Below are 25,732 nucleotides of genomic sequence, written 5' to 3'. Positions count from 1 at the left end.
CTTGCCACTCTTCCATAAAGGCCAGATTTGTGCAATATACGACTGATTGTTGTCCTATGGACAGAGTCTCCCACCTCAGCTGTAGATCTCTGCAGTTCATCCAGAGTGATCATGGGCCTCTTGGCTGCATCTCTGATCAGTCTTCTCCTTGTATGAGCTGAAAGTTTAGAGGGACGGCCAGGTCTTGGTAGATTTGCAGTGGTCTGATACTCCTTCCATTTCAATATTATCGCTTGCACAGTGCTCCTTGGGATGTTTAAAGCTTGGGAAATCTTTTTGTATCCAAATCCGGCTTTAAACTTCTTCACAACAGTATCTCGGACCTGCCTGGTGTGTTCCTTGTTCTTCATGATGCTCTCTGCGCTTTTAACTGACCTCTGAGACTATCACAGTGCAGGTGCATTTATACGGAGGCTTGATTACACACAGGTGGATTGTATTTATCATCATTAGTCATTTAGGTCAACATTGGATCATTCAGAGATCCTCACTGAACTTCTGGAGAGAGTTTGCTGCACTGAAAGTAAAGGGGCTGAATAATTTTGCACGCCCAATTTTTCAGTTTTTGATTTGTTAAAAAAGTTTGAAATATCCAATAAATGTCGTTCCACTTCATGATTGTGTCCCACTTGTTGTTGATTCTTCACAAAAAAATAAAGTTTTATATCTTTATGTTTGAAGCCTGAAATGTGGCAAAAGGTCGCAAAGTTCAAGGGGGCCGAATACTTTCGCAAGGCACTGTATATATATATATATATATATATATATATATATATATATATACTCAGAGGCCAGTTTATTAGTTACACCCATCTAGTACCGGGTTGGACCCCCCCTTTGCCTCCAGAACAGCCTGAATTCTTCAAGGCATGGACTTCACATGTGCCAAGAAACATTCCCCACACTATTACACCACCGCTACCAGCCTGTACCGCTGACACCAGGCAGGATGGGGCCATGGACTCATGCTGCTTACGCCAAAGCCTGACTCTGCAATCGGTGTGACACAATAGGAACCGGTTCGCAATTGGAACCAGGATTAGCTTGCACAATTTTTAACATTCTCCTTCGACCTCTCTCATCAGCTGTTTTCGCCCACAGGACTGCCGCTGACTGGATGTTTTTTGTTTGTTGCACCATTCTCGGTAAACCCTAGACACTGCCTTGCGTGAAAAGCCCAGGAGTCGGGCTGTCTGTGAGATACTAGAACCAGCACATCTGGCACCGACGATCATACCACGCTCAAAGTCGCTTAGGTCACTAGTTTTGCCCATTCTAATGTTCAATCGAACAGTGACTGAATGCCTCAATGCCTGTCTGCTTGCTTTATACAGCAAGCCACGACCACGCAAACCATTTCCGTGAACGGGGTGGTGAACCTAATAAACTGGCAACGGAGTGTATATAGGATTACAAATACCCGTATTCTGTAGTGTATAAGACATTCACATAAGACATTCACAAGCATACCAAATAATTTTGACAGCAATTTTCTAGAAATCACAGAGCAGGGGTAATTGGCCCAAACACACATACAACCCTGGCAGAGGTAATGCCTATGCATATTTTGAAACAAATTCATCCATCCTGGTTGCTTTTCCTCTGCTTTTAGACCAATGGGAACATGGGCAGCATATTAACATAATCTTATGAATTTAGCAATGGGTTATATTAAATAGGTGTTTCCTAACTATTGATTAAATATGGCAAACTCTAAGGGAGATCCTACATTTTAGGCATTCGCCTGAATATAAACTGCTTCGACTTTGAAGAGTGTGGCCTTCAAAATCATTTGAAAATGAGAGCAGCCCGTCTACTGCTTTAAAAAGATACATTTTCGTCCATATGAAATAGTCCTGGTCAAATACACCAGATCGATGCAAAATGATGCAAAGAGACAAGCCGGACTCAGTCACACAGGAGCCATACCAATTGCTTTTGGGTAATAAACTTCTTTGGGTTAGATCCCAGTTTCCTATCTATGTGATGATCTCTGAAACAGACAAGTGTCAACAGAGCAGTGTTCATTGGGAAAGGGGGATACCTAGTCGGTTGCACAACAGAATGATTTCAACCGAAATGTGCCTTCCACATTTAACCCATTTAACCCCCTGAATATGTTTCAATGTCTGGCATTTCATGCTAATCTAAAACATATTGCAAATACTATTACAATGTGCACTGGAATAATATATGAAAAATGCTGCCGCCTTATGCTGGTTTGAAATTGGGAGCGTTTGGAGCAATATCTAAATTGCTAAACCTGTAAAGCGGATTAATGTGGATTCACTTAGTGCCGTAATTTGAGGGTGAAGGAGCAATCCAGCAATTAGGTGCGGCTTATGACAGATAAACTCATGAGATCAGTGGCTAGAGCAGAGGAAGAGACCTCACTGAACCTTCTCCAATCAACTTTCAGCATAGCTTGGCTTGCCTTCCCTTCCCTTGACATCCCTTCTAGAAAACAACCTGTCTTTAAGTCCTACAGCAATCTGCATCCCTACGGAGACTGGGCTGGGGTGCTGTAGAGCCAAGAACAGCCGAGTGGTCCTGTCAGAGTATATCATCTTATCTTTTGCCTGTAGGGAGGGAGCATAGGTGGCTTGCACCTGGGTCTTCAATCTAATCTAAAGTAAAACAGTGTGTAGAGATGTTTCTTGTCAGGGCTGTATTTAATAGAAAATGCTCACAACAAAATCATATCTCATTTCTGTATGTGTCTAAATATATATGTTACTACACATAACACTTAGCATAACATAAACAAAGCATCTTAAAAAAAAGTAAAGTGACAGTAATAGCAATAAGGGGAAAACCAAGAGTTGAGATCTGAGGACATCCAGACACGGAAGGGGTAATCAAATCCCAGCCTGGAGGGCCGGAGTACTGCTGGTTCTCTATTCTAACTGGTTAATTGCATTCAACTGGTGTCCCAGGTCTAAATTAGTCCCTGATTATAGGGCTAGAATTAAATTCAGCAATGGAACTGGCTTCAAGGGCCAGATTTGAATAGCACTGCCCTACAGGGATTCAGATATTTTAGATAGAATGTGTTGAATAACATGTTTACAATTTTCCCTCAAGGATAATGCCAAGAGAGCTCTTGGCTTGACGGTGTCAGTGGAAATGCTGGATGGTAGTAGATCAATGAACATCTTAGGAGCTGGCAGGCATCATGCATCATACGGGGCCACAGGCTTCCCAGACCTATTTATAGTATAGGTTGGAATATCTCTCTGGCATTTGGTTAGATTGATCAGTTATCGTTTCCTCTCTCCTTTGGGGTTCAATGAAACTCTCTGTCGGTGTATAAGAACTAACAACCCGTCTTGCTTTTCAAATGTCTGTTGAGGGAATAAAGTTCTCCCAACAATCAATTGAAGATGTAAATAAATACATGTTTTTATATGAATAAAATAATATACTGTAGATCTTATACCCTAGAGATTTAACCTGACGGTTGTGCTCATTAAAACGTTGTATGATATTAATAAGAGACTTAGCTTTGTAAAGGTGCACACACAGCGGTCGCCTCACAGTGCCTACCAAATGTGAAATGTCATGAATAAGTTAGTGAGAAAAACAATCGCTATGGCTAATTATCGTTGCATGCCAGAGCCTCGCTATACGCTGGGAATTGCTTTGTAGTCCTTGTTGTGAATGGGGACACAGTGTTGCAATCATGCAATGGGAGCTAGTAATAAAAAAACGAACTATCACTAACAATAAGTACCCCTACACTTGGATGACTGAACTGTAGCATTATTTGCCTGGACTTGTGGCTCAACCCAGGCTGAAATCCAAGGCTGTGCGTGTCTGGCATCGAGGCTTACAGACGAATGGACTTTCTTCCTTAGTGTCACAACAGTCAGATACATGAACACATCCCCAAGGCCTTTCCTTTGTACTCTCCATTCTGCTCATCCACGCTCCAACTGCGTGCCTCAAACTTAATAAATCTATACTTCTATCCAGTGAGAGTACTGAGTCTTTAAATTCCCATATGTTTTAAACAATGTGTCCCTGTGGTAAAGGAAGTGCTTATCGCTGTCGTTTCTTCCTCTTTCGGCTTTGTTTTTGCCTCAAAGTGTGTAAGAACACCTTCCCTCCCTCTCATTATCCGTAGAATAATAGTCCGCCTGCTGATAGGTGAAAAGCATGGCCTTGTGGGAGCTGGATACTAAGTACAATCTGCAGGAGCTTTGTAATGATCTTCATGGGGACTATAAAGCACCATGTCTTCATTTACAACAAAGTTTTGTACAGCTGTGCTGTGGCTAGCATTCATACCCCTTGACTTATTCCACATTCTGTTGTGTTACAGCCTGAATTCAGAATGGATTACATAAAAAAAATGTGTGAAATTGAAAACATGTTTTTAGAAATGTTTGCAAATGTATTGCAAATTAAATACAGAAATATCTCATTTACATAAGTATTCACACCCCTGAGTCAATACATGTTAGAATCACCTTTGGCAGCGATTACAGCTGTGAGTCTTTCTGGGTAAGTCTCTAAGTGCTTTGCACAGCTGGATTGTACAGAAGGTGCGCATTATTCTTTAAAAAGTTCTTTAAGCTCTGTCAAGTTGATCATTGCTAGACTATAAGTCTTGCCATAGATTTTCAAGGTGATTTAGGTCACAACTGTAACTACGCCACCCAGGAACATTCAACGTCGTCTCAGTAAGCGACTCCAATGTGTATTTGGGATTGTATTTTAAGAGTTTGTCCTGCTGAAAGGTGAATTTGTCTCCCAGTGTCTGTTGGAAAGCACACAACCAGGTTTTTGTTCTGGAATTTGCCTGTGCTCAGCTCTATTCTGTAGCCGATGACAACCATACCCATAACATGATACAGCCACCACCATTCATGGAAACATGAAGAGTGGTACTCAGTGATGTGTTGTGTTCAATTTGTATTCAGGACATAAAGTACATTGCTTTGCCACATTTTTTGCAGTTGTACTTCAGTACCTTTTTGCAAGCATTGAATATTTTGGAATATTTTTTATTCTGTGCAGGCTTATTTCTTTTCACTCTGTCAATTAGGTTGGTATTGTGGAGTAACTACAATGTTGTCGATCCATTCTCAGTTCTCCTATCCCAGCCATTAAACTACACTGTCACAGTTGGCCTCATGGTGAAATTCCTGAGTGGTTTCCTTCCTCTCCGGCAACTAAGTTAGGAAGGACGCTCTGTATCGTTGCAGTGACTGGGTGTATTGATACACCATCCAAAGTGTAATTAATAGCTTCACCATGCTCAAAGGTATTTTCAATGTCTGCTTTTTTATTTTTACCCATCTACCAATAGGTGCCCTTCTTAGCGAGGCATTGGAAAATCAAATCAAAGTTTATTTGTCACGTGTGCCCCGAATACAACAGTGAAATGCTTACTTAGAAGCCCTAACCAACAGTGCAATTTTTAAGTAAAAATAGGTATTAGGTAAACAACAGATAAGTAAAGAAATGTTTAAAAAACTGTAAAATGACGGTGAAAATAACAGTAGTGAGGCTATATACAGGTGGTACCGGTAAAGAGTCAATGTACGGGGGCACCGGTTAGTCGGGCTAATTGAGGTAATATGTACAGTCGTGGCCAAAAGTTGAGAATGACACAAATATACATTTTCACAAAGTCTGCTGCTTCCGTTTGTATGATGGTAATTTGCATATACTCCAGAATATTATAAAGAGTGATCAGATGAATTGCAATTAATTGCAAAGTCCCTCTTTGCCATGCAAATGAACTGAATCCCCCAAAAACATTTCCACTACATTACAGGGATACAGGAATTGGACTGCTGAGGACTGAGGTAAAGTCATTTTCTCTGATGAATCCCCTTTCTGATTGTTTGGGGCATCCGGGAAAAAAGCTTGTCCGGAGAAGACAAGGTGAGCGCTACCATCAGTCCTGTGTCATGCCAACAGTAAAGCATCCTGAGACCATTCATTTGAGGGGTTGCTTCTCAGCCAAGGGAGTGGGCTCAAATACATATTTTGTCTAAAAACACAGCCATGAATAAAGAATGGTACCAACACATCCTCCGAGAGCAACTTCTCCCAACCATCCAGGAACAGTTTGGTGATGAATAATGCCTTTTCCAGCATGATGGAGCACCTTGTCATAAGGCAAAAGGGATAACAAAGTGGCTCCGGGAACAAAACATCGATATTTTGGGTCCATGGCCAATAAACTCCCTAGACCTTAATCTCATTGAGAACAAAAATCCACAAATTCTGACAAATTCCCAGCATTGATTATGCAAGAATGGGCAGCCATCAGTGGCCCAGAAGTTAATTGACAGCATGCCAGGGTGGATTGCAGAAGTCTTGAAAAAGAAGGGTCAACACTGCAAATATTGACTCTTTGCATCAACTTCATGTAATTGTCAATAAAAGCGATTGACACTTATGAAATGCTTGTAATTATACTTCAGTATTCCATAGTGACATCTGACAAAAATATCTAAAGACACTGAAGCAGTAAACTTTGTGGAAATTAATATTTGTGTCATTCTCAACACTTTTGGCCACGACTGTACATGTACAGTGCCTTGCGAAAGTATTCGGCCCCCTTGAACTTTGCGACCTTTTGCCACATTTCAGGCTTCAAACATAAAGATATAAAACTGTATTTTTTTGTGAAGAATCAACAACAAGTGGGGCACAATCATGAAGTGGAACGACATTTATTGGATATTTCAAACTTTTTTAACAAATCAAAAACAGAAAAATTGGGCGTGCAAAATTATTCAGCCCCCTTAAGTTAATACTTTGTAGCGCCACCTTTTGCTGCGATTACAGCTGTAATTCGCTTGGGGTATGTCTCTATCAGTTTTGCATATCGAGAGACTGAATTTTTTTCCCATTCCTCCTTGCAAAACAGCTCGAGCTCAGTGAGGTTGGATGGAGAGCATTTGTGAACAGCAGTTTTCAGTTCTTTCCACAGATTCTCGATTGGATTCAGGTCTGGACTTTGACTTGGCCATTCTAACACCTGGATATGTTTATTTTTGAACCATTCCATTGTAGATTTTGCTTTATGTTTTGGATCATTGTCTTGTTGGAAGACAAATCTCCGTCCCAGTCTCAGGTCTTTTGCAGACTCCATCAGGTTTTCTTCCAGAATGGTCCTGTATTTGGCTCCATCCATCTTCCCATCAATTTTAACCATCTTCCCTGTCCCTGCTGAAGAAAAGCAGGCCCAAACCATGATGCTGCCACCACCATGTTTGACAGTGGGGATGGTGTGTTCAGCTGTGTTGCTTTTACGCCAAACATAACGTTTTGCATTGTTGCCAAAAAGTTCAATTTTGGTTTCATCTGACCAGAGCACCTTCTTCCACATGTTTGGTGTGTCTCCCAGGTGGCTTGTGGCAAACTTTAAACGACACTTTTTATGGATATCTTTAAGAAATGGCTTTCTTCTTGCCACTCTTCCATAAAGGCCAGATTTGTGCAATATACGACTGATTGTTGTCCTATGGACAGAGTCTCCCACCTCAGCTGTAGATCTCTGCAGTTCATCCAGAGTGATCATGGGCCTCTTGGCTGCATCTCTGATCAGTCTTCTCCTTGTATGAGCTGAAAGTTTAGAGGGACGGCCAGGTCTTGGTAGATTTGCAGTGGTCTGATACTCCTTCCATTTCAATATTATCGCTTGCACAGTGCTCCTTGGGATGTTTAAAGCTTGGGAAATCTTTTTGTATCCAAATCCGGCTTTAAACTTCTTCACAACAGTATCTCGGACCTGCCTGGTGTGTTCCTTGTTCTTCATGATGCTCTCTGCGCTTTTGACGGACCTCTGAGACTATCACAGTGCAGGTGCATTTATACGGAGACTTGATTACACACAGGTGGATTGTATTTATCATCATTAGTCATTTAGGTCAACATTGGATCATTCAGAGATCCTCACTGAACTTCTGGAGAGAGTTTGCTGCACTGAAAGTAAAGGGGCTGAATAATTTTGCATGCCCAATTTTTCAGTTTTTGATTTGTTAAAAAAGTTTGAAATATCCAATAAATGTCATTCCACTTCATGATTGTGTCCCACTTGTTGTTGATTCTTCACAAAAAAATAAAGTTTTATATCTTTATGTTTGAAGCCTGAAATGTGGCAAAAGGTCGCAAAGTTCAAGGGGGCCGAATACTTTCGCAAGGCACTGTAGGTATAGTTAAAGTGACTATGCATAGATGATAAACACAGAGTAGCATCAGCGTAAAAGAGGTGTTGGCGGGTGGGGAGGCGGGACAAAATGCAAATAGTTCGGGTAGCCATTTGATTTCCTGTTCAGGAGTCTTACGGCTTGGGTGTAAAAGCTGTTGAGAAGCCTTTTGGTCCTAGACTTGGCGCTCCGGAACAACTTGCCATGCGATAGCGGAGAGAACAGTCTATGACTGGGGTGGCTGGGGTCTTTGACAATTTTTAGGGCCTTCCTCTGACATCACCTGGTGTAGAGGTCCTGGATGGCAGGAAGCTTAGCCCCAGGGATGTACTGGGCCGTACACACTACACTTTGTAGTGCCTTGCGGTAGGAGGCTGAGCAGTTGCCGTACCAGTCAGGATGCTCTCGATGTTGAAGCTGTATAAACTTTTGAGGATCTTAGGACCCATGCCAAATCTGTTCAGTCTCCTGAGGGGGAATAGGTTTTGTTGACACGACTGTCTTGGTGTGTTTGGATGATTCTAGTTTGTTGGTGATGTGGACACCAAGGAACTTTAAGCTCTCAACCTGCTCCACTACAGCAGAGAGAGAGCGAGAGAGAATTCACACAGGACACCGGATAAAAGAGGATAAATAATCCAGATATAACAGACTGACCCTAACCCCCTGACACATAAACTAAATTAAACAAACTTTTGCAGCATAAATACTGATCAGGCCTACCACTGTTGTGTCAACTGCAAACTTAATGGTGTTGGAGTCATGCCTGGCCATGCAGTCATGAGTCAACAGGGAGCACAAGAGGGGACTGAGCACACAACCCTGAGTGGCTCCAGTGTTGAGGATCAGCAGACAGATGTGTTGCTACCTACCCTCACCACCTGTCAGGAAGTCTAGGATCCAGTTTTCGGGGGAGATGTTTAGTCCCAGTGTCCTTAGCTTAGTGATGAGCTTTGAGGGCACTATGGTGTTGAACGCTGAGCTGTAGTCAATGAATAGCATTCTCACGTAGGTGTTCCTTTTATCCAGGTGGGAAAGGGCAGTGTGGAGTGCAATAGAGATTGCATCATCTGTGGATCTTTTTGAGCGGTTGTCACGACTTCCACCGAAGTTGTTCCCTCTCCTTGTTCGGGCGGTGTTCGGCGGTCGACGTCACCGGCTTTCTAGCTGCCACCGATCCATGTTTCATTTTTCCTTTTGTTTTGTCTGTTTTACACACCTGGTTACCATCTCATGATTATGTTCCTTATTTAACCCTCTGGTATCCCTTTCTGTTTTGTGCGTGATTGTCTTTCCTGTGTTGGAGTTCGTATCCTGTTTTGTATTTGTTTTATAACGGGATTTTTGTTCCGTTCTCGGACGGAGTAAATATAGTGGTTTAACTCTTACCTGTGTCCTGCGCCTGACTCCTTCGCTATCCTCTAGATAGACTCTGACAGCGGTATGCAAATTCGAGTGGGTCTAGAGTTTCTTGGATAATAGTGTTAATGTGAGTGCTACGGGTCTGTAGTCATTTAGGCAGGTTACCTTAATGCTCTTGGGTTCTATGGTGGTCTGCTTGAAGCATGTTGGTATTACAGACTCAATCAGGGACATGTTGAAAATGTCAGTGAAGACACCTGACAGTTGGTCAGCACATGCCCGGAGCACACGTCCTGGTAATCCGTCTAGCAGCCATGTGAATGTTGACCTGTTTAAAGGTCTTACTTACTTCGGCTACGGAGAACATGATCACACAGTCGTCCGGAACAGCTGATACTCTCACGCATGCCTCAGTGTTGCTTGTCTCGAAGCCAGCATAGAAGTGATTTAGCTCGTCTGGTAGTCTCGTGTCACTGGGCAGCTCGTGGCTGTGCTTCTCTTTGTAGTCTGTAATAGTTTGCAGGCCCTGCCACATCCAACGAGCGTCATAGGCGGTGTAGTACGATTCAATCTTAGCCCTGTATTGGAGCTTTGCTTGTTTGATGGTTCGTCTGTGCATAGCAGGATTTCTTATTAGCTTCCGGGTTAGAGTCCCGCACCTTGAAAGCGGTAGCTCTACCCTTCAGCTCAGTGCGAATGTTGCCTGTAATCCATGGCTTCTGGTTGTGGTATGTACGTACAGTCACTGTGGGGACGTTCTCGATGCACTAATTGATAAAGCGATGTGACAGATGTGGTGTACTCCTCAATGCCATCAGAAGAATCCCGGAACATGTTCCAGTCTGTGATAGCAAAACAGTCTTGTAGTTTATCATCTGCTTCATCTGACCACTTTTTTATAGACCGAGTCACTGGTGCTTCCTGCTTTAATTTTTGCTTGTAAGCAGGAATCAGGGGGATAGAATTAGTATCAGATTTGCCAAATGGAGGGCGAGGGCGAGCTTTGTACTTGTCTCTGTGAGTGGAGTAAAGGTAATCTAGAAGTTTTTTCCCTCTGGTTGCGCATTTACCATACTGATAGAAACGAGGTAAAACTGATTTAAGTTTCCCTGCATTAAAGTCCCCGGCCACTAGGAGCATCACCTCTTGGGGAGCGGTTTCCTGTTTGCTTATTTCCTTATACAGCTGACTGAGTGTGGTCTTAGTGCCAGCATCAGTCTCTGGTGGTAAATAAACAGCCACGAAAAAAGAGAACTCTCTTGGCAATGTTACGGTTTTCTTCCGTAGAAGGAGAGGCGGACCAAAATGCAGCGTGGTTATTTCGATACATGTTTAATAAAATATAAACAATACAAAACAAATAAACGTACAGCGAAAACCTAAACAGCCTTATCTGGTGCAAACAAACACAGAGACAGGAACAATCACCCACAAAACACTCAAAGAATATGGCTGCCTAAATATGGTTCCCAATCAGAGACAACGAAAAACACCTGAACCACTTCAGGCAACCATAGACTTTTCTAGACAACCCCACTATACCACAATCCCAAAACCTACAAAAACCCCAAGACAAAACACACCACATAATAAACCCATGTCACACCCTGGCCTGACCAAAATAATAAAGAAAACACAAAATACTAAGACCAGGGCGTGACAGGCAAGTAGTGTGCTTTACAGCTTATCATGAAAATAACATCAGGCAAGCAAAATCTAGAGACTTCCTTAGATTTCGTGCAATTCCTTAGATAAAACAATTGTAGTCATTCAAAAATCAATGAGTGAGTCCATGCAACTTATGTGACTTGGAAGAAATGTTTTACTCCTGAACTTATTTTAATAAGCTTGCCATAACAAAGGGGTTGAATATTTATTGACTCAAGACACTTCAGCTTTTCATTCTTAATTAATTTGTAAAAATTGTGAAAAACATCATTCCACTTTGACATTATGGAGTATTGTGTGTAGGACAGTGAGAAAAAAATCGAAATTTGTCCCAGTTTAAATTTGGGCTATAACACAACACAATTTGGAAAAAGTCAAGGGGTGTTAATACTTTCTGAAGATACTGTACATTCAGCAAAGTCATTATAACATTCCTTATAGCCAGATGTATAATCATCACATACAAGAGTGATGGACAAACAATTCACTTTGAGGATTATCCAGTTTGATTTTATTATTAAAATATTAGAAAACAGATTACAAATTCAATTCTGAGCCCCGATGTGAAATTCCCTGGACTCTTATGATAGGTTTATGTACTTTCTATACAGTATGCATATTGCCCTCAGTAGTCCTGGGTAATACCAGGAGCATTAACACTCAACTGATATGTCAATGGGGTTTAATAGCATGGCTTAACTGCAACACTCAATTCAAAATAGCAGTTTTTCAGGTAACCCAGTTTCTTAAGGTTAGTGTAGAGCTCGGCAGAAAAGGTACAATGCTATGGATGAGATATAAAGTATAGTATGCTGGCGTGATGGAATTCCAAAAGGGTGTCAGTAAAATGTAAACAGTATTGGCAGTGTAGCATGACTATCTCTTTGGTAATTCAGTAACAAATTGTGAACTCAACCTATGGGCAGGCCTGGAGACAATGAATGCCTTCGATGGGGTACTCTGACTGATGCAAAATTCTGAGCTTTTGTGAAAGACTAGGTAAGGACATGGAAGGAGTGTATTTCATTAGAACTGTGTTTGAAACATTGCAGAGCTCACCCTGGCATAGTCATTGTAACATCCAACACAAAGCAAGTGATACTGTTGTGCAGAGGAAAGATTCAGCTATGAAGAATAAACAACTCCAATCGATCAAGGTATTGTCAGGGATAAAGAAGCCAGGGCCAAAAACAACCCCACGTGCAGAGAGGGACCCATGGAGCTTCGACCACTTGATAAGTAAGTGTTTTTTTTTCATTCTGGTTCAGCTTGATAGAGTAGCCCAGGCCAATCAATGGAGCACAGAACAACAACAAGCACAGGTAAATCCACCACTGGCCGCCTCATTGAGGTTGAGATTTCAAACTTTGTGATGAGGTCCAGAGTTTCAACTGTCACATCAGCACTTTGCACTGGACTAATCAGCACAAACTGCTTTGTTAACAGCTGTCTTGGGAGGTGCAACGCTCAACTCTTATTTCATTGACCTCTGATTGCAAGGTTTAATTAACTCTGCAGTTCTGATGGTGTCTCCAAAGAGTTCTTCCAATTTTTATGTGGGGAGTGCTTGACAGACAGATTCACTTGAACCTAATTGGTTTTGGCACGATTGCCTATTAGCGATCATCTGATTGGCATCAGATAACAAAGTTACTTAGTCTTTTGAGTGATTCAGATCTATCTCTGGGCCTACAATACGTCTTCACATGCCAAGTCATACTGCTGCTCAATTTCAGAATGCGTTGTTACGTCCTCTGAGGCACATTTCAATCACTTTGTGGTTGATGGCCAATGTGAAGGAGTCTTTAACCTATACTGGATGTAGGGTCAGGCTATAATCTAACATTTACAGACGCATTTTCCTACTTTGTATCTTTTGAGGAGAGCGACATCCTTACAGACACTTTGATATGGACAGTGTACAAGTGAAGGTAGACAAAATGCATCATACAGGAAGTAGCAGATGCCCTACCTGCGTTTTCTATCAAATAAGCTGGGTAAATACCTTTTGTGTTTGTCCAAATCCCTGCCTTTGGGTATCTTGAAATGCACTTCAATTAAAATGTTCATTATTGGTTAAAATATGATTTTGTTTGGGTACGGTTGGCTTTTATGCACAAATAAACCCATCACTCACTGAACTCCCACGAGTGCTCCTGCTGTCTTTTCTGCTAACAGACACTTTGTAAATGATCACTCAGCAACGTAATTACCTAAATCCGGAAAGCGTTTCACTAACGAGACAAATAACTTTTTGAAACTTTGATTCATAGCAACTGTCCCTCAAACCACGCAGGGGACGTAATAAAGTAAGGAAGCAGTTTAAAAGTTGAGATGTTCTGGTAGAAGGACGTGTCTGACAGAATCTGCCTGAGGGATGGTCGTCCGTAAAGCGGAGTGAGCGGACCTCCCTGGAGGCTGCCGCTATCTGCTGTCCGACGAGGTCTACTGAGAGGATAAGGATAACGTTGCCTGGTGATGCCTCCCTGCACGCCTCCCCCGGGATGCCCTGTGAACAGCCCGTCACAAGTGCTGGGCACACAGGCTCCAACTCACAAATGTCTCTCTTCCATTTACACCAGCCTTTAATATGCATACATTCCATCGTTTTCACAAGATGTCATGTTCTCTCTATTGGCTATTTTCAGAAAGTTGACACCTCTATAGCTCACCACCTGGCTGGCATCAGCCATTATACTTTGGTGTGATGATGAGAAAACCTTACCATGGAAACTGATAAACAGGGTGCATCATTTAATTTTCATTCACCCATGTTTACCTGTCTACAAATGGTTTTGCCAGAATATGTGTCTGTTATAGTATGTCTTTGACACTAAACCATAGATTTCACTGACACACACAGTAATGATTGATTCAGGTGTACTGTTGAAATTGTGCTTTAGCTGGGTAAAACAACAACATAAATCTAACTCCCAAGCGATCAGACCTTGCCTCCAGTATATGACCAGTGAATTGCTTAATAAGGAAAGATGTGAAAACTACCAGATGCCCTAGTAACAGTCCCAAACCCCCATCATATCCACAGCTAGGGCCCAATTAGGGCAGCTTTAGTGACAGGTCCTGCATTACTGGGCTCCACAGAGGAAAAAGAGATCTCCTGGACTGTGTTTATCTCCATTGTCAATTCTTGCTTCCCTGACACCATTAAAAATAGCCTTTGATGGTCTATTAATAAGAGCCAAAACAACATAAGCTGCCTGGCCAATGCATGTTCAATTAGGATTATCCAAAGGAATCATTTATGGGAGTTTGGAGTTCATATCTGAGTGAAGCTTGTCAAACTGCACAAACTTCCATAAGGCTTTTAGGGGTTCAAATTTGCAATTAACTCAAGCGACAGCGAGGAGAACAATGCACCTACCCAGGTCAGCCTCCCCCTAAAGCTTTTCCATTATTTTAACAAGCAAAACAGCATATTGTGTTAATAGATTTCTTTCCCCAGTCCTCTGGAGCTAGAGTTTCCTGTTGTCAGTCTTCCTGATTATAAAGGAAGACAATTTGAATTAGAGACACTACATTAGTATTCACAATGTTCCCCAGTAAAACAATGTCTATCCCCCACAATGTCGCACCTTCGACTCACCCCTTACCCCATCTTAAATGTTCACAATACAGCCATTCATTCCCAAATGACTCGCCCTGTTTATAAGATACAACCCGCTGTAAAAGCAACACATCTTTGTGTAATCTTGTTGTGAACATTTGGGACTTGTTAGTCCTAACATATGATAAGAACGTTTGGTTTGGTCAACAAGTTGTGTATAGACACACTGTGTGGAAACTTTATCTAAAATTGTATTTTTACATTCAGGGAGGTATAGAGAAAATGAATGTATAGCATAGCTGGTAAATAAACCCAGCAATATGTTGGAATCTCTCCAATAAGGCTTTCATTTTGTATGATGTTAGCAGAGTTTCTCCGTATGTCGTTGTTCATACAATGAGTCATCTATAGTTTAGCTAGCTTCATGCTGGAAACCAACCCACTGTCAAATACAATTAGATCCCCACAATTCATTTGAATTAATAAGACTCACGGAGAAGCCTGGACTGTGTGACACTAGCATTTCTTACTGTGGTGATGAAACGTTGCGTCTATCGCTCCACTTGTTGTTGAAGCAGATAAGAGGTTTGGAGAGGGGAAAGATCAATCTGAGTGGCATAAATTGGCTCCCAATGTTGGGAAGATGCCTGGTACTGAACCATGAATCATCAGAACACAATGCTGCATTTAGTTGAGGGACAAGGCAATCCAGTGGGCCTTCAGGAAGCCTGCATGCAACCGAGTCACCTGCAATGCTCCTGCCTCATCCTTCACAAGACAACATTCAACAACATGTGTCCTGGTGATGAATCTTTGCAGTACACAAGCAAATAAAAAGGGCCATGATTAATCTTCCGTTTTGAAGTTGGTGAAGTGAGGTTGGTCTGTACTTTGTCCTCATAGTCACTGTTGTTTTACTGTAATTCCATCTGCTGGAATTACAGGATACTGCGGTTTATTGCAATAACCACAGTTGCCTTCAGCTGCTGCCTACTAGTCAAAGCTCAAGACCCCTGCTGTCAGCCAAAGGCTCCTCCCACGGTGGAACACATTTCACAGTGGGGCCGAGCAGATTCCACCTCACCTCATATTATCTGCGAAAATCCAGTTAACAGCAACAACAAAAACTCAGAGCTTGTACATGATCTATAGTTTAAAAAAGCTATTTGCTCCCAAGCCCACATTCAAAACAAAACCTGCTGTAAAATTGTGTCCTGCTCTCGACTCCTCTCTATTCGACTACAAATTCCAGACAACGGACATTGGAATCAACTGGCTGAATGCTAATTTTGCTGCCACTGTTAAATTTGCTATTTGCTAACAGAGAGAATTGGCCCTCTATTTGAATTTTGACGAACACAACCTGTTGGTTTGTGACGGAATTCCGCTGCATGTTTCCCTTACTTCAATCAACGGGCATGTTAGAGTACACCATCCTATAAACAAAAGGGATGTGAATGTACAACTCTGCCTATTGAGACAGGAAAACAACACTTTTACCTGATTTGAAGGAGTCAGAACAGATCTGCTAAACTCCCATTTGAAACCCCGTGGGCAGTCTGGGCTCATTTAACTCTAGACAGCAGCTTCTCGTCTAATGTATGAGGATGTACCAACCTCCCGTTAACCTCCATCTTACTGTTACTTTTCATTTAGATAGGAAAACAGACCTAATTGAACCTCCAGGCTGCAGTCAGTACAAATCAATGAATTGTTTAATAGGCAAACAGAGATTACTGATACCGCTCTTAATGGTGTGTGTTGCAACAATACGGTGGGAAACGACATTGCCGGTTGAGGTGCAAGTCAATCCAGCAGATAAGTGAGTAAAACAAACAAAGAAAATGTTTTCCTGCCTACTTTATCTGAGATGCAAAAACCCGCCTCTGAAATTGCATAAATAAATCAGTGTTGTACTACACAAATGTATCCTTCATGACAGCCCTGCATATTGAACACTCCACCCACCAATATTTCGAGCAATATTTTATAGCAGCTCGGTAGGTTGTAACAGATTACATTATTCTCAGATTAACACAGACTGGTTCCAAAAGGGCTCAGGTCCCGTCCCTCTGCAGGATCTCAACTGAAGCGAAATAGTCTCAGTTCTTCGGCCACACAGCATTTGTGAGTTATATTCTTTGAGAATAGATGCAATGTAACTTAAAGCAGGACAACTTTCAGACGTATGAACAACTGACTTGATCCACCCATTCAAAATTGACGTGAATTATTTAAAAGTTCTGGTTGTCATGTTGTCTGGTAACCTTTGTGTTGACTTGGCGCAGTCTTAAGCAATGACAACATTCTCAACTGTTGGTCTCACCATTGTGCACATGAGATGAATGTTGTTACCTGGTTCCATCGAATGCCACCTGGCTGAGTTCCCTGGGGACAGTGAACAGAGGGGCTTTTAATACTTGAGCAATTCGCTGAGAGCACAGTCAATTGAAAAATGATTATGTCCCAGCTTCTGCAACTTGCTGTCACCATTCAAACAGCGTTACAGCAGCTGGCACGAGGACACCTTGTTTTACAGCTGTGCTTGGAACTCAGAAAGCATTGCTGTCTTTTTGTGTGCATTTGATGAACAAAATACATCTGTAGTCCTCAGCAAATTAACCAGCATATTTGATTACACAACAATCAGCCCTACATGTTGTAGACATTACATTTGAGTTGTTTTTTTTGGTGAGACATAAAGCCCTTCTGGTGCCTATTACAAATATTAAGCAGAAATACATTCAAGGTAATGCGATGATGGTGGGGCAACTTTCCCAATGGGCACAGACGTCATTTCAACATCTATTCCACGTTGGTTCAACGTAATTTCATTGAAATGACATGGAAACAACATTGATTCAACCAGTGTGTGCCCAGTGGGTTAGCTCACCTAAGCAAGGTCACCCTTTCCACCAGTCAATGGGGAGGGAGTGTTCACACGTCTCCTAGGGACATTTCAAACTGCATTTTTGTTTAAAATACAACACAGAGTGGACAACAAAACAGGATCCGGAGGACATCTCTCATGTCCTTCCTAAGTAAAATGAAAGCCCAACGTACCAGCATTATAGGGCAAGCATTGAGATCTGCTTTAAATGTCAAGAATAATCTGTTTGAAATGGTTTGGAGATGGTTTGGAGGCTTTTGTATCTTCTAATCGAAGGACTTGTATTGCTCCCCTATGGCTGTCCTTCCACTACAGCTTTGTCATTGTGAGTGACAGGGAAATTATTACACGGTACATAAAAGTGTCTTTTTTCAAGACCTGAGAACAATTGCCTGCCGAAGAAATAACTTATTTCACGGGAGGAAAGTCGCATGTGAACTCACTTCCATCATTGAACTTAAACTTGAGGAGATGTAACTCCTGAGCCCTCTGTCACCCTTTTTTCATGGCACCTGCAGCTGGGGCCCTGAAATTACTCCTATGTCTTTAGCAGCTCAGGAAGTCTATTCTGCGTGAACACAGCAATCAAGAGCAGAGTCATTTCCATCCCAGGGTTCTCTATCAATCAACAATTCTACCTGATTACTATTGTGTTTTTTTGCATTGCATTTCAATGTGTTCTTTTGTGGAGTCTGCAGCAACGGAGAATCATTTGACACAATTCTGAACATTTCTATGGGTGTCTGCATGTAGCTGATTCTCATGTCATTTCAGTTTAAGATGCACCAAGTGTCTTTGTATTGTACATCATGCCAGTCTTCTGTTCAAGTCATCAGGACACTGACACATCATAATGGCATGACAATGGGGCTGCTTTTGCTTAAATAAGATCTACTCAAATCACTGTTACTTATCCCAGGTCTCCACAAAGCAGGCCTTGAACATTGGTTTTGAGTTGTGAATAACAAACGCTCATATTTGTATTTTAGGCAGGTGGAAATAAAGGAGCAATCTGAATTTTGGTGTCAGAATAATGATTATATAACACATTTGTCTGTCATGCGTCATACTTCAGGACAGGAGTGGTAAATTAAAACCCATCAAGCATTGCAGCAATATGAGAGACAACCACCTCTTGAAGAGCTTAAGTGCTCAATGCAATATGTATGGAAAATATTTTCCACCAGAAGAACATGATGAGCTTTTAAGCAATGGAAAGACATTGAGAAAGTATTAGTGGTTTATGAAATGAGTTTTATAACTGAATACATTATTATGTTTATAGGGAGCAGATGTGGGGATGAATCCTTAACTGACATCCTCATGTCCTCCATCTGCCATGATGTCACTCTGGCATAAGAATAAAGGGAGCCAAGTACTAAGTGTTGACCTCTCTCAGTAACAACAAGTACTAAGTGTTGACCTCTCTCAGTAACAACAAGTACTAAGTGTTGACCTCTCTCAGTAACAACATGTACTAAGTGTTGACCTCTCTCAGTAACAACATGTACTAAGTGGTGATCTCTCTCAGTAACAACACGTTCCCCGACCACAACAGCTCTCTCATCAACCTGTACAAAATAATGGACAAATACAGACCTAATTTCTCTGCAACACATTATTATTCTGTAAAACACATTTCCTTAATGTTTCCAGGAACATGACAATATCTCCAACCCTGAAGGAAAGGCATAGACAGTTTTACAGATGGTTCAATAGCCATGTAACAGAGGGGATTGGTGGTGTTAAAATGCATCCATATTAACATTCTGGCTTCTGTACATCCTTCTTTGAGGCATAGAATCTATTTTCTATTCTGTAGCTTTCTCACAGGCACAGCACAACATACTTGTTAATGCATTATCCTGCCAACAACAATAACATGCAAGGTGGGAACATTATACACCAGGCCAACAGCCTAAATTCTTGTGCTGACACACTGTCTATTAACACCTTCTAGGTACTAAACCTCTTTTTACACCTAGTTAGTACTGGACCATTTGGAATCGACAGCGATTGGGCAATAGTTGCTGCATTCTCAAACTATATTCAGCTAAAATTATAACAATTAAATACAGTGTGCAATTTTCAAAAAATATATTTTTTAAGAAATATGTTTCATGAAATACAAGATGCATTTTCATACTGAAAAAAAGGTGTGCACTTTTTTAAATTGAACCTTTATTTAACTAGAAAAGTCAGTTAAGAACAAATTCTTATTTACAATGACGTCCTACCACGTCCAAACCCTAACTCGGATGACACTGGGCCAATTGTGCACCGCCCTATGGGATTCCGGCCGGATGTGACACAGCCTGGAATCGAACCAGGGTCTGTAGTGATGCCCCTAGCACTGAGATGCAGTGCCTTGGACCACCGCGCCACTCAGCAGCTCCCACTTAGAAATGTCCACTGTGCTCTGTCCACATGTACATTTCAAGTGCTAATTCATTTTTTATTCCACAGTCTGTACCTTCCCTTTCATTTCTCAGTGTACATGTTCAGAAGAGGAACGACAGAGAAAATATATACAAACAGAAGTCAGTGGTGTCTGGTTGCTTCCGAGGTGTATTAGCATAAGCCCATCTGATTGGAATGGAAGCCACACCACGTAGGAAGAGGCATGGGAAAGATGTGGGCTGTGCCGGTGGTGGGCGGTTGTCAGAAGATACAAATGGTAGTGCGAGTAAGAACCCTTAAACCCTGTGCACACTGGCGGCAGTGGAGCACAAATATAATATATGCAATTCAATGGATACACTTCCACTGACAGAGGGATTACACCGCAGACAAGCCCAGCAGATAGCCTGGAGAGCAGTACTTTCACAGTATTGACCAGTGTCTCTCTCTGTTAGCTCTGTCAGTCACCGGGCAGCTTTGCCAGGCATGCGACATCAGTTATAAATTGTGTGACGAGGCATTCTCATGCTAGATTCTATGCCAGATGTAGCATGGTAGAATGTCAAGTGACATGACTACAAACGTGTTTTATGAAGTATGACCTTTGTGTGGTTTTGCATTGCCACTCTTCATTTTCACTCATGCTGTAAAAAAGGAGGTCAATACCTTCTCAATATACACAAAATTCCAATCACATATTATAAGTTTACAGGTATGTAGCTAAATGCTTTTTGCTGTCAGATATTAATCACATTTAGAGAAATAGACTTACCTGACTAATTAATAGAAGTCTTATTGGAACAGACGCGTATACAACTGAGCTTCACAGCCAATATACAGAAAATACAACTTGAAGTTCACCTTGAAATCCTGACAGATAATTAAGAGTTGTCTCATGTTATTAAAGGTCCAAAGCAGCTGTCTTCATCTGAATATCAAATCATTTCTGGGTAACGATTAAGTATCTTAATGTGATTCTTTTCAATTAAAATGGTCAAAAATAAAGAAAAATAGCAATTTATCAAGCAATAATTTAGCTAGAGGGGGCCTCCCGGGTGGCGCAGTGGTCTAACTGATGTCACATGCTGTGCCACCAGAGACTCTGGGTTCGAGCCCAGGCTCTGTGGCAGCCAGCCACCACTGGGAGGTCCATGGGGCGACGCACAATTGGCCTAGAGTTGTCCGGGTTAGGGAGGGTTTGTTCGGTAGGGATATCCTTGTGTCATCGCACACTAGCGACTCCTATGGCGGGCCGGGTGCAGTGCACGCTAACCAGGTCGCAAGGTGCACGGTGTTTCCTCCTTCCTGCACGGTGCAGCTGGCTTCCGGGTTGGATGCGCGCTGTGTTAAGAAGCAGTGCAGCTTGGTTGGGTTGTGTTTCGGAGGACGCATGGCTTTCGACCTTCATTTCTCCCGAGCCTGTACGGGAGTTGTAGCAATGACACAAGATAGTAACTACTAACAATTGGATACCATGAAATTAGGGAGAAAAGGGGGTAAAATTTAAATAATAATAATAATTTAGCTAGGACTGTATGGGAGTGGTCTGAGTGGGAGTCTGAAAACTAGCTGTTATTGACAGGGAGGTTTGGTACGCTTTGTTATTGGTCTATTAACTAATTTATCGCTTGGTGATGTCACCAGGCAGACAAACTCCATCCCATCCCTGTTTTGACAGGCTGAAATTCCAGGTGGTTTTTCAAACAGCTCTCACACTAAAAGGGCATTATCATAATTTTCACGTTATTATTCCAACCTAGTGTGCAAATGTAGAGTTGAAGTCATAAGTTTACATACACTTTAGCCAAATACATTTAATCTCAGGTTTTCACAATTCCTGACATTTAATCCTTGTAAAAATTCCGTCTCTGGCCAGTTAGGATCACCACTTTATTTTAAGAATGTGAAATGTCAGAATAATCGTAGAGAGAATGATTTATTTCAGCTTTTATTTATTTCATCACATTCCCAGTGGGTCAGAAGTTTACGTACACTCAATAAGTATTTGGTAGCATTGCCTTTAAATTGTTTGACTTGGGTCAAATGTTTCAGGTAGCCTTCCGCAAGCTTCCCACAATAAGTTGAAAGAATTTTGTCCAATTCCTCCTGACAGAGCTGGTGTAACTGAGACAGGTTTGTAGGCCTCCTTGCTCGCACACGCTTTTTCAGTTCTACCCACATATTTTCCATAGGATTGAGGTCAGGGTTTTTCGATGGCCATTGTTGTCCTTAAGCCATTTTGCCACAACTTTGGAAATGTGCTTGGGGTCATTGTCCATTTGGAAGACCCATTTGCGACCAAGCTTTAACTGATGTCTTGAGATGTTGCTTCAATATATCCACATAATGTTCCTTCCTCTTGATACCATCTATTTTGTGAAGTGCACCAGTCCCTCCTGCAGCAAAGCACCCCCACAACATGATGCTGCCACCCCCGTGCTTCACAGTTGGGATGGTGTTCTTCGGCTTGCAAGCCTCCCCTTTTCCTCCAAACATAACGATGGTCATTATGGCCAAACAGTTCCATTTTTGTTACATCAGACCCATGTGTAGTTGCAAATGGTAGTCTGGCTTTTTTTAATGGTGGTTTTGGAGCAGTGGCTTTTTCTTGCTGAGCGTCCTTTCAGGTTATGTCAATATACAGTGGGGCAAAAAAGTATTTAGTCAGCCACCAATTGTGCAAGTTCTCCCACATAAAAAGAGAGTGGCCTGTAATTTTCATCATAGGTACACTTCAACTATGACATACAAAATGAGAAAAACAATCCAGAAAATCACATTGTAGGATTTTTTATGAATTTATTTGCAAATTATGGTGGAAAATAAGTATTTGGTCACCTACAAACAAGCAAGATTTCTGGCTCTCACAGACCTGTAACTTTTTCTTTAAGAGGCTCCTCTTGTCCTGCACTCGTTACCTGTATTAATGGCACCTGTTTGAACTTGTTATCAGTGTGAAAGACACCTGTCCACAACCTCAAACAGTCACACTCCAAACTCCACTATGGCCAAGACCAAAAAGCTGTCAAAGGACACCAGAAACAAAATTGTAGACCTGCACCCGGCTGGGAAGACTGAATCTGCAATAGGTAAGCAGCTTGATTTGAAGAAATCAACTGTGGGAGCAATTATTAGGAAATAGAAGATATACAAGACCACTGATAATCTCCCTCGATCTGGGGCTCCACGCAAGATCTCACCCCGTGGGGTCAAAATGATCACAAGAACAGTGAGCAAAAATCCCAGAACCACACGGGGGGACCTAGTGAATGACCTGCAGAGAGCTGGGACCAAAGTAACAAAGCCTACCATCAGTAACACACTACGCCGCCAGGGACTCAAATCCTGCAGTGCCAGACGTGTCCCCTTGCTTAAGCCAGTACATGTCCAGGCCCGTCTGAAGTTAGCTAGAGAGCATTTGGATCATCCAGAAGAAGATTGGGAGAATGTCATATGGTCAGGTGAAACCAAAATATACATTTTTGGTAAAAACTCAACTCGTTGTGTTTGGAGGACAAAGAATGCTGAGTTGCATCCAGAGAACACCATACATGTACCTACTGTGAAGCATGGGGGTGGAAACATCATGCTTTGGGGCTGTTTTTCTGCAAAGGGACCAGGACGATTGATCCGTGTAAAGGAAAGAATGAATGGGGCCATGTATCGTGAGATTTTGAGTGAAAACCTCCTTCCATCAGCAAGGGCATTGAAGATGAAACGTGGCTGGGTCTTTCAGCATGACAATGATCCCAAACACACCGCCCGGGCAACGAAGGAGTGGCTTCGTAAGAAGCATTTCAAGGTCCTGAAGTGGCCTAGCCAGTCTCCAGATCTCAACCCCATAGAAAATCTTTGGAGGGAGTTGAAAGTCCGTGTTGCCCAGCAACAGCCCCAAAACATCACTGCTCTGGAGGAGATCTGCATGGAGGAATGGGCCAAAATACCAGCAACAGTGTGTGAAAACCTTGTGAAGACTCTGTTATATACCCTTTGTTGGCAATGACAAAGTATTGAGAAACTTGTTATTGACTAAATACTTATTTTCCACCATAATTTGCAAATAAATCAATTAAAAATCCTACAATGTGATTTTCTGGATATTTTTTTCTCATTTTGTCTGTCATAGTTGAAGTGTACCTATGATGAAAATTACAGGCCTCTCTCATCTTTTTAAGTGGGAGAACTTGCACAATTGGTGGCTGACTAAATACTTTTTTGCCCCACTGTAGGACTCGTTTTACTGTGGATACAGATACTTTTGTACCGGTTTCCTCCAGCATCTTCACAAGGTCCTTTGCTGTTGTTCTGTGATTGATTTGCAGTTTTCGCACCAAAGTACGTACATCTCTAGGAGACAGAATGCGTCTCCTTCCTGAGCGATATGATGGCTGAGTGGTCTCATGGTGTTTATACTTGTGTTCTATTGTTTGTACAGATGAACGTGGTACCTTCAGGCGTTTGGAAATTGCTCCCAAGGATGAACCAGACTTGTGGAGGTATACAATATTTTTTCTGAGGTCGTGGCTGATTTCCTTTGATTTTCCCATGATGTCAAGCAAGGAGGCACTGAGTTTGAATGTAGGCCTTGAAATACATCCACAGGTACACCTCCAATTGACTCAAATTATGTCAGTTAGCCAGAAGCTTGTAAAGCTATGACATAATTTTCTGGAATTTTCCAAGCTGTTTAAAGGCACAGTCCTTAGTGTATGTAAACTTCTGACCCACTGGAATTGTGATACAGTGAATTATAAGTGAAATAATCTGTCTGTAAACAATTGTTGGAAAGAAATTACTTGTGTCATTCACACAGTAGATGTCCTAACTGACTTGCCAAAACTATAGTTTAGGGATAGCCCCCTTTTAAAACAAATTTTGTATCCTAAATGACATACCCAAATCTAACTGCCTGTGGCTCAGGCCTTGAAGCAAGGATATGCATATTCTTGGTACCATTTGAAAGGAAACACTTGAATTGAATGTAGGAGAATATAACACAATAGATCTGGTAGAAGAAAATACAAAGAAAAAACCAATCAGTCTTTTTCTACCACCATTTTTGAAAGGCAAGAGAAAGGTCATAGTTCTAGTCATTACTCTGGTTGTAACTCTGATAGTGTCCACAAGATGGCAGTAGTGTATGTGCAAAGTTTCAGATGGATAACTTGAAGAATGAGTAAACAACAAGACTTTCAGTGTAATGTCCCAAGGTACATTTGGGCAAATCGTGGAGGAGACATTCGCATTCATATTCAGTATCGTCAAATCTGTATACTTGGACTTTGATTTAGCTTTCCAAGTATTAGTAGCCATATTATAAGTACAACATTTGCAAAATATCCAGTTTTCATTTATAACTCTGAATGTCCTTATAATTTTTGTCCAAAATGAAAAGTCGTACAGGGTTAGTAGCTACATTTTACGGCATATACATGGTTTACTGATACTCCCGTAAAGCCCAGCTCATTGGCTATCTAGCTAGCTTTGTGTGACCCCGATTGATGCTTATTCGACAAAGATACAGTTGTTCAAGTGATGGTCGCCCGTGTCATCGACATGCCATGAAGACGTCGCTCTCTGACCAAATATCGTGTCCTATAGGATATGCTACACCCCTAATGAAATAGTGAAGTCTTGTTACAAAACGACACTTCATGTTATCTCTGGGACCCTTTG

This window comes from Oncorhynchus clarkii, chromosome 13, assembly GCF_045791955.1.
Source record: "Oncorhynchus clarkii lewisi isolate Uvic-CL-2024 chromosome 13, UVic_Ocla_1.0, whole genome shotgun sequence".
Taxonomy (NCBI): domain Eukaryota; kingdom Metazoa; phylum Chordata; class Actinopteri; order Salmoniformes; family Salmonidae; genus Oncorhynchus; species Oncorhynchus clarkii.
The sequence above is the reverse complement of the archived record's forward strand: the minus strand, read 5'-3'. Positions refer to the sequence as shown.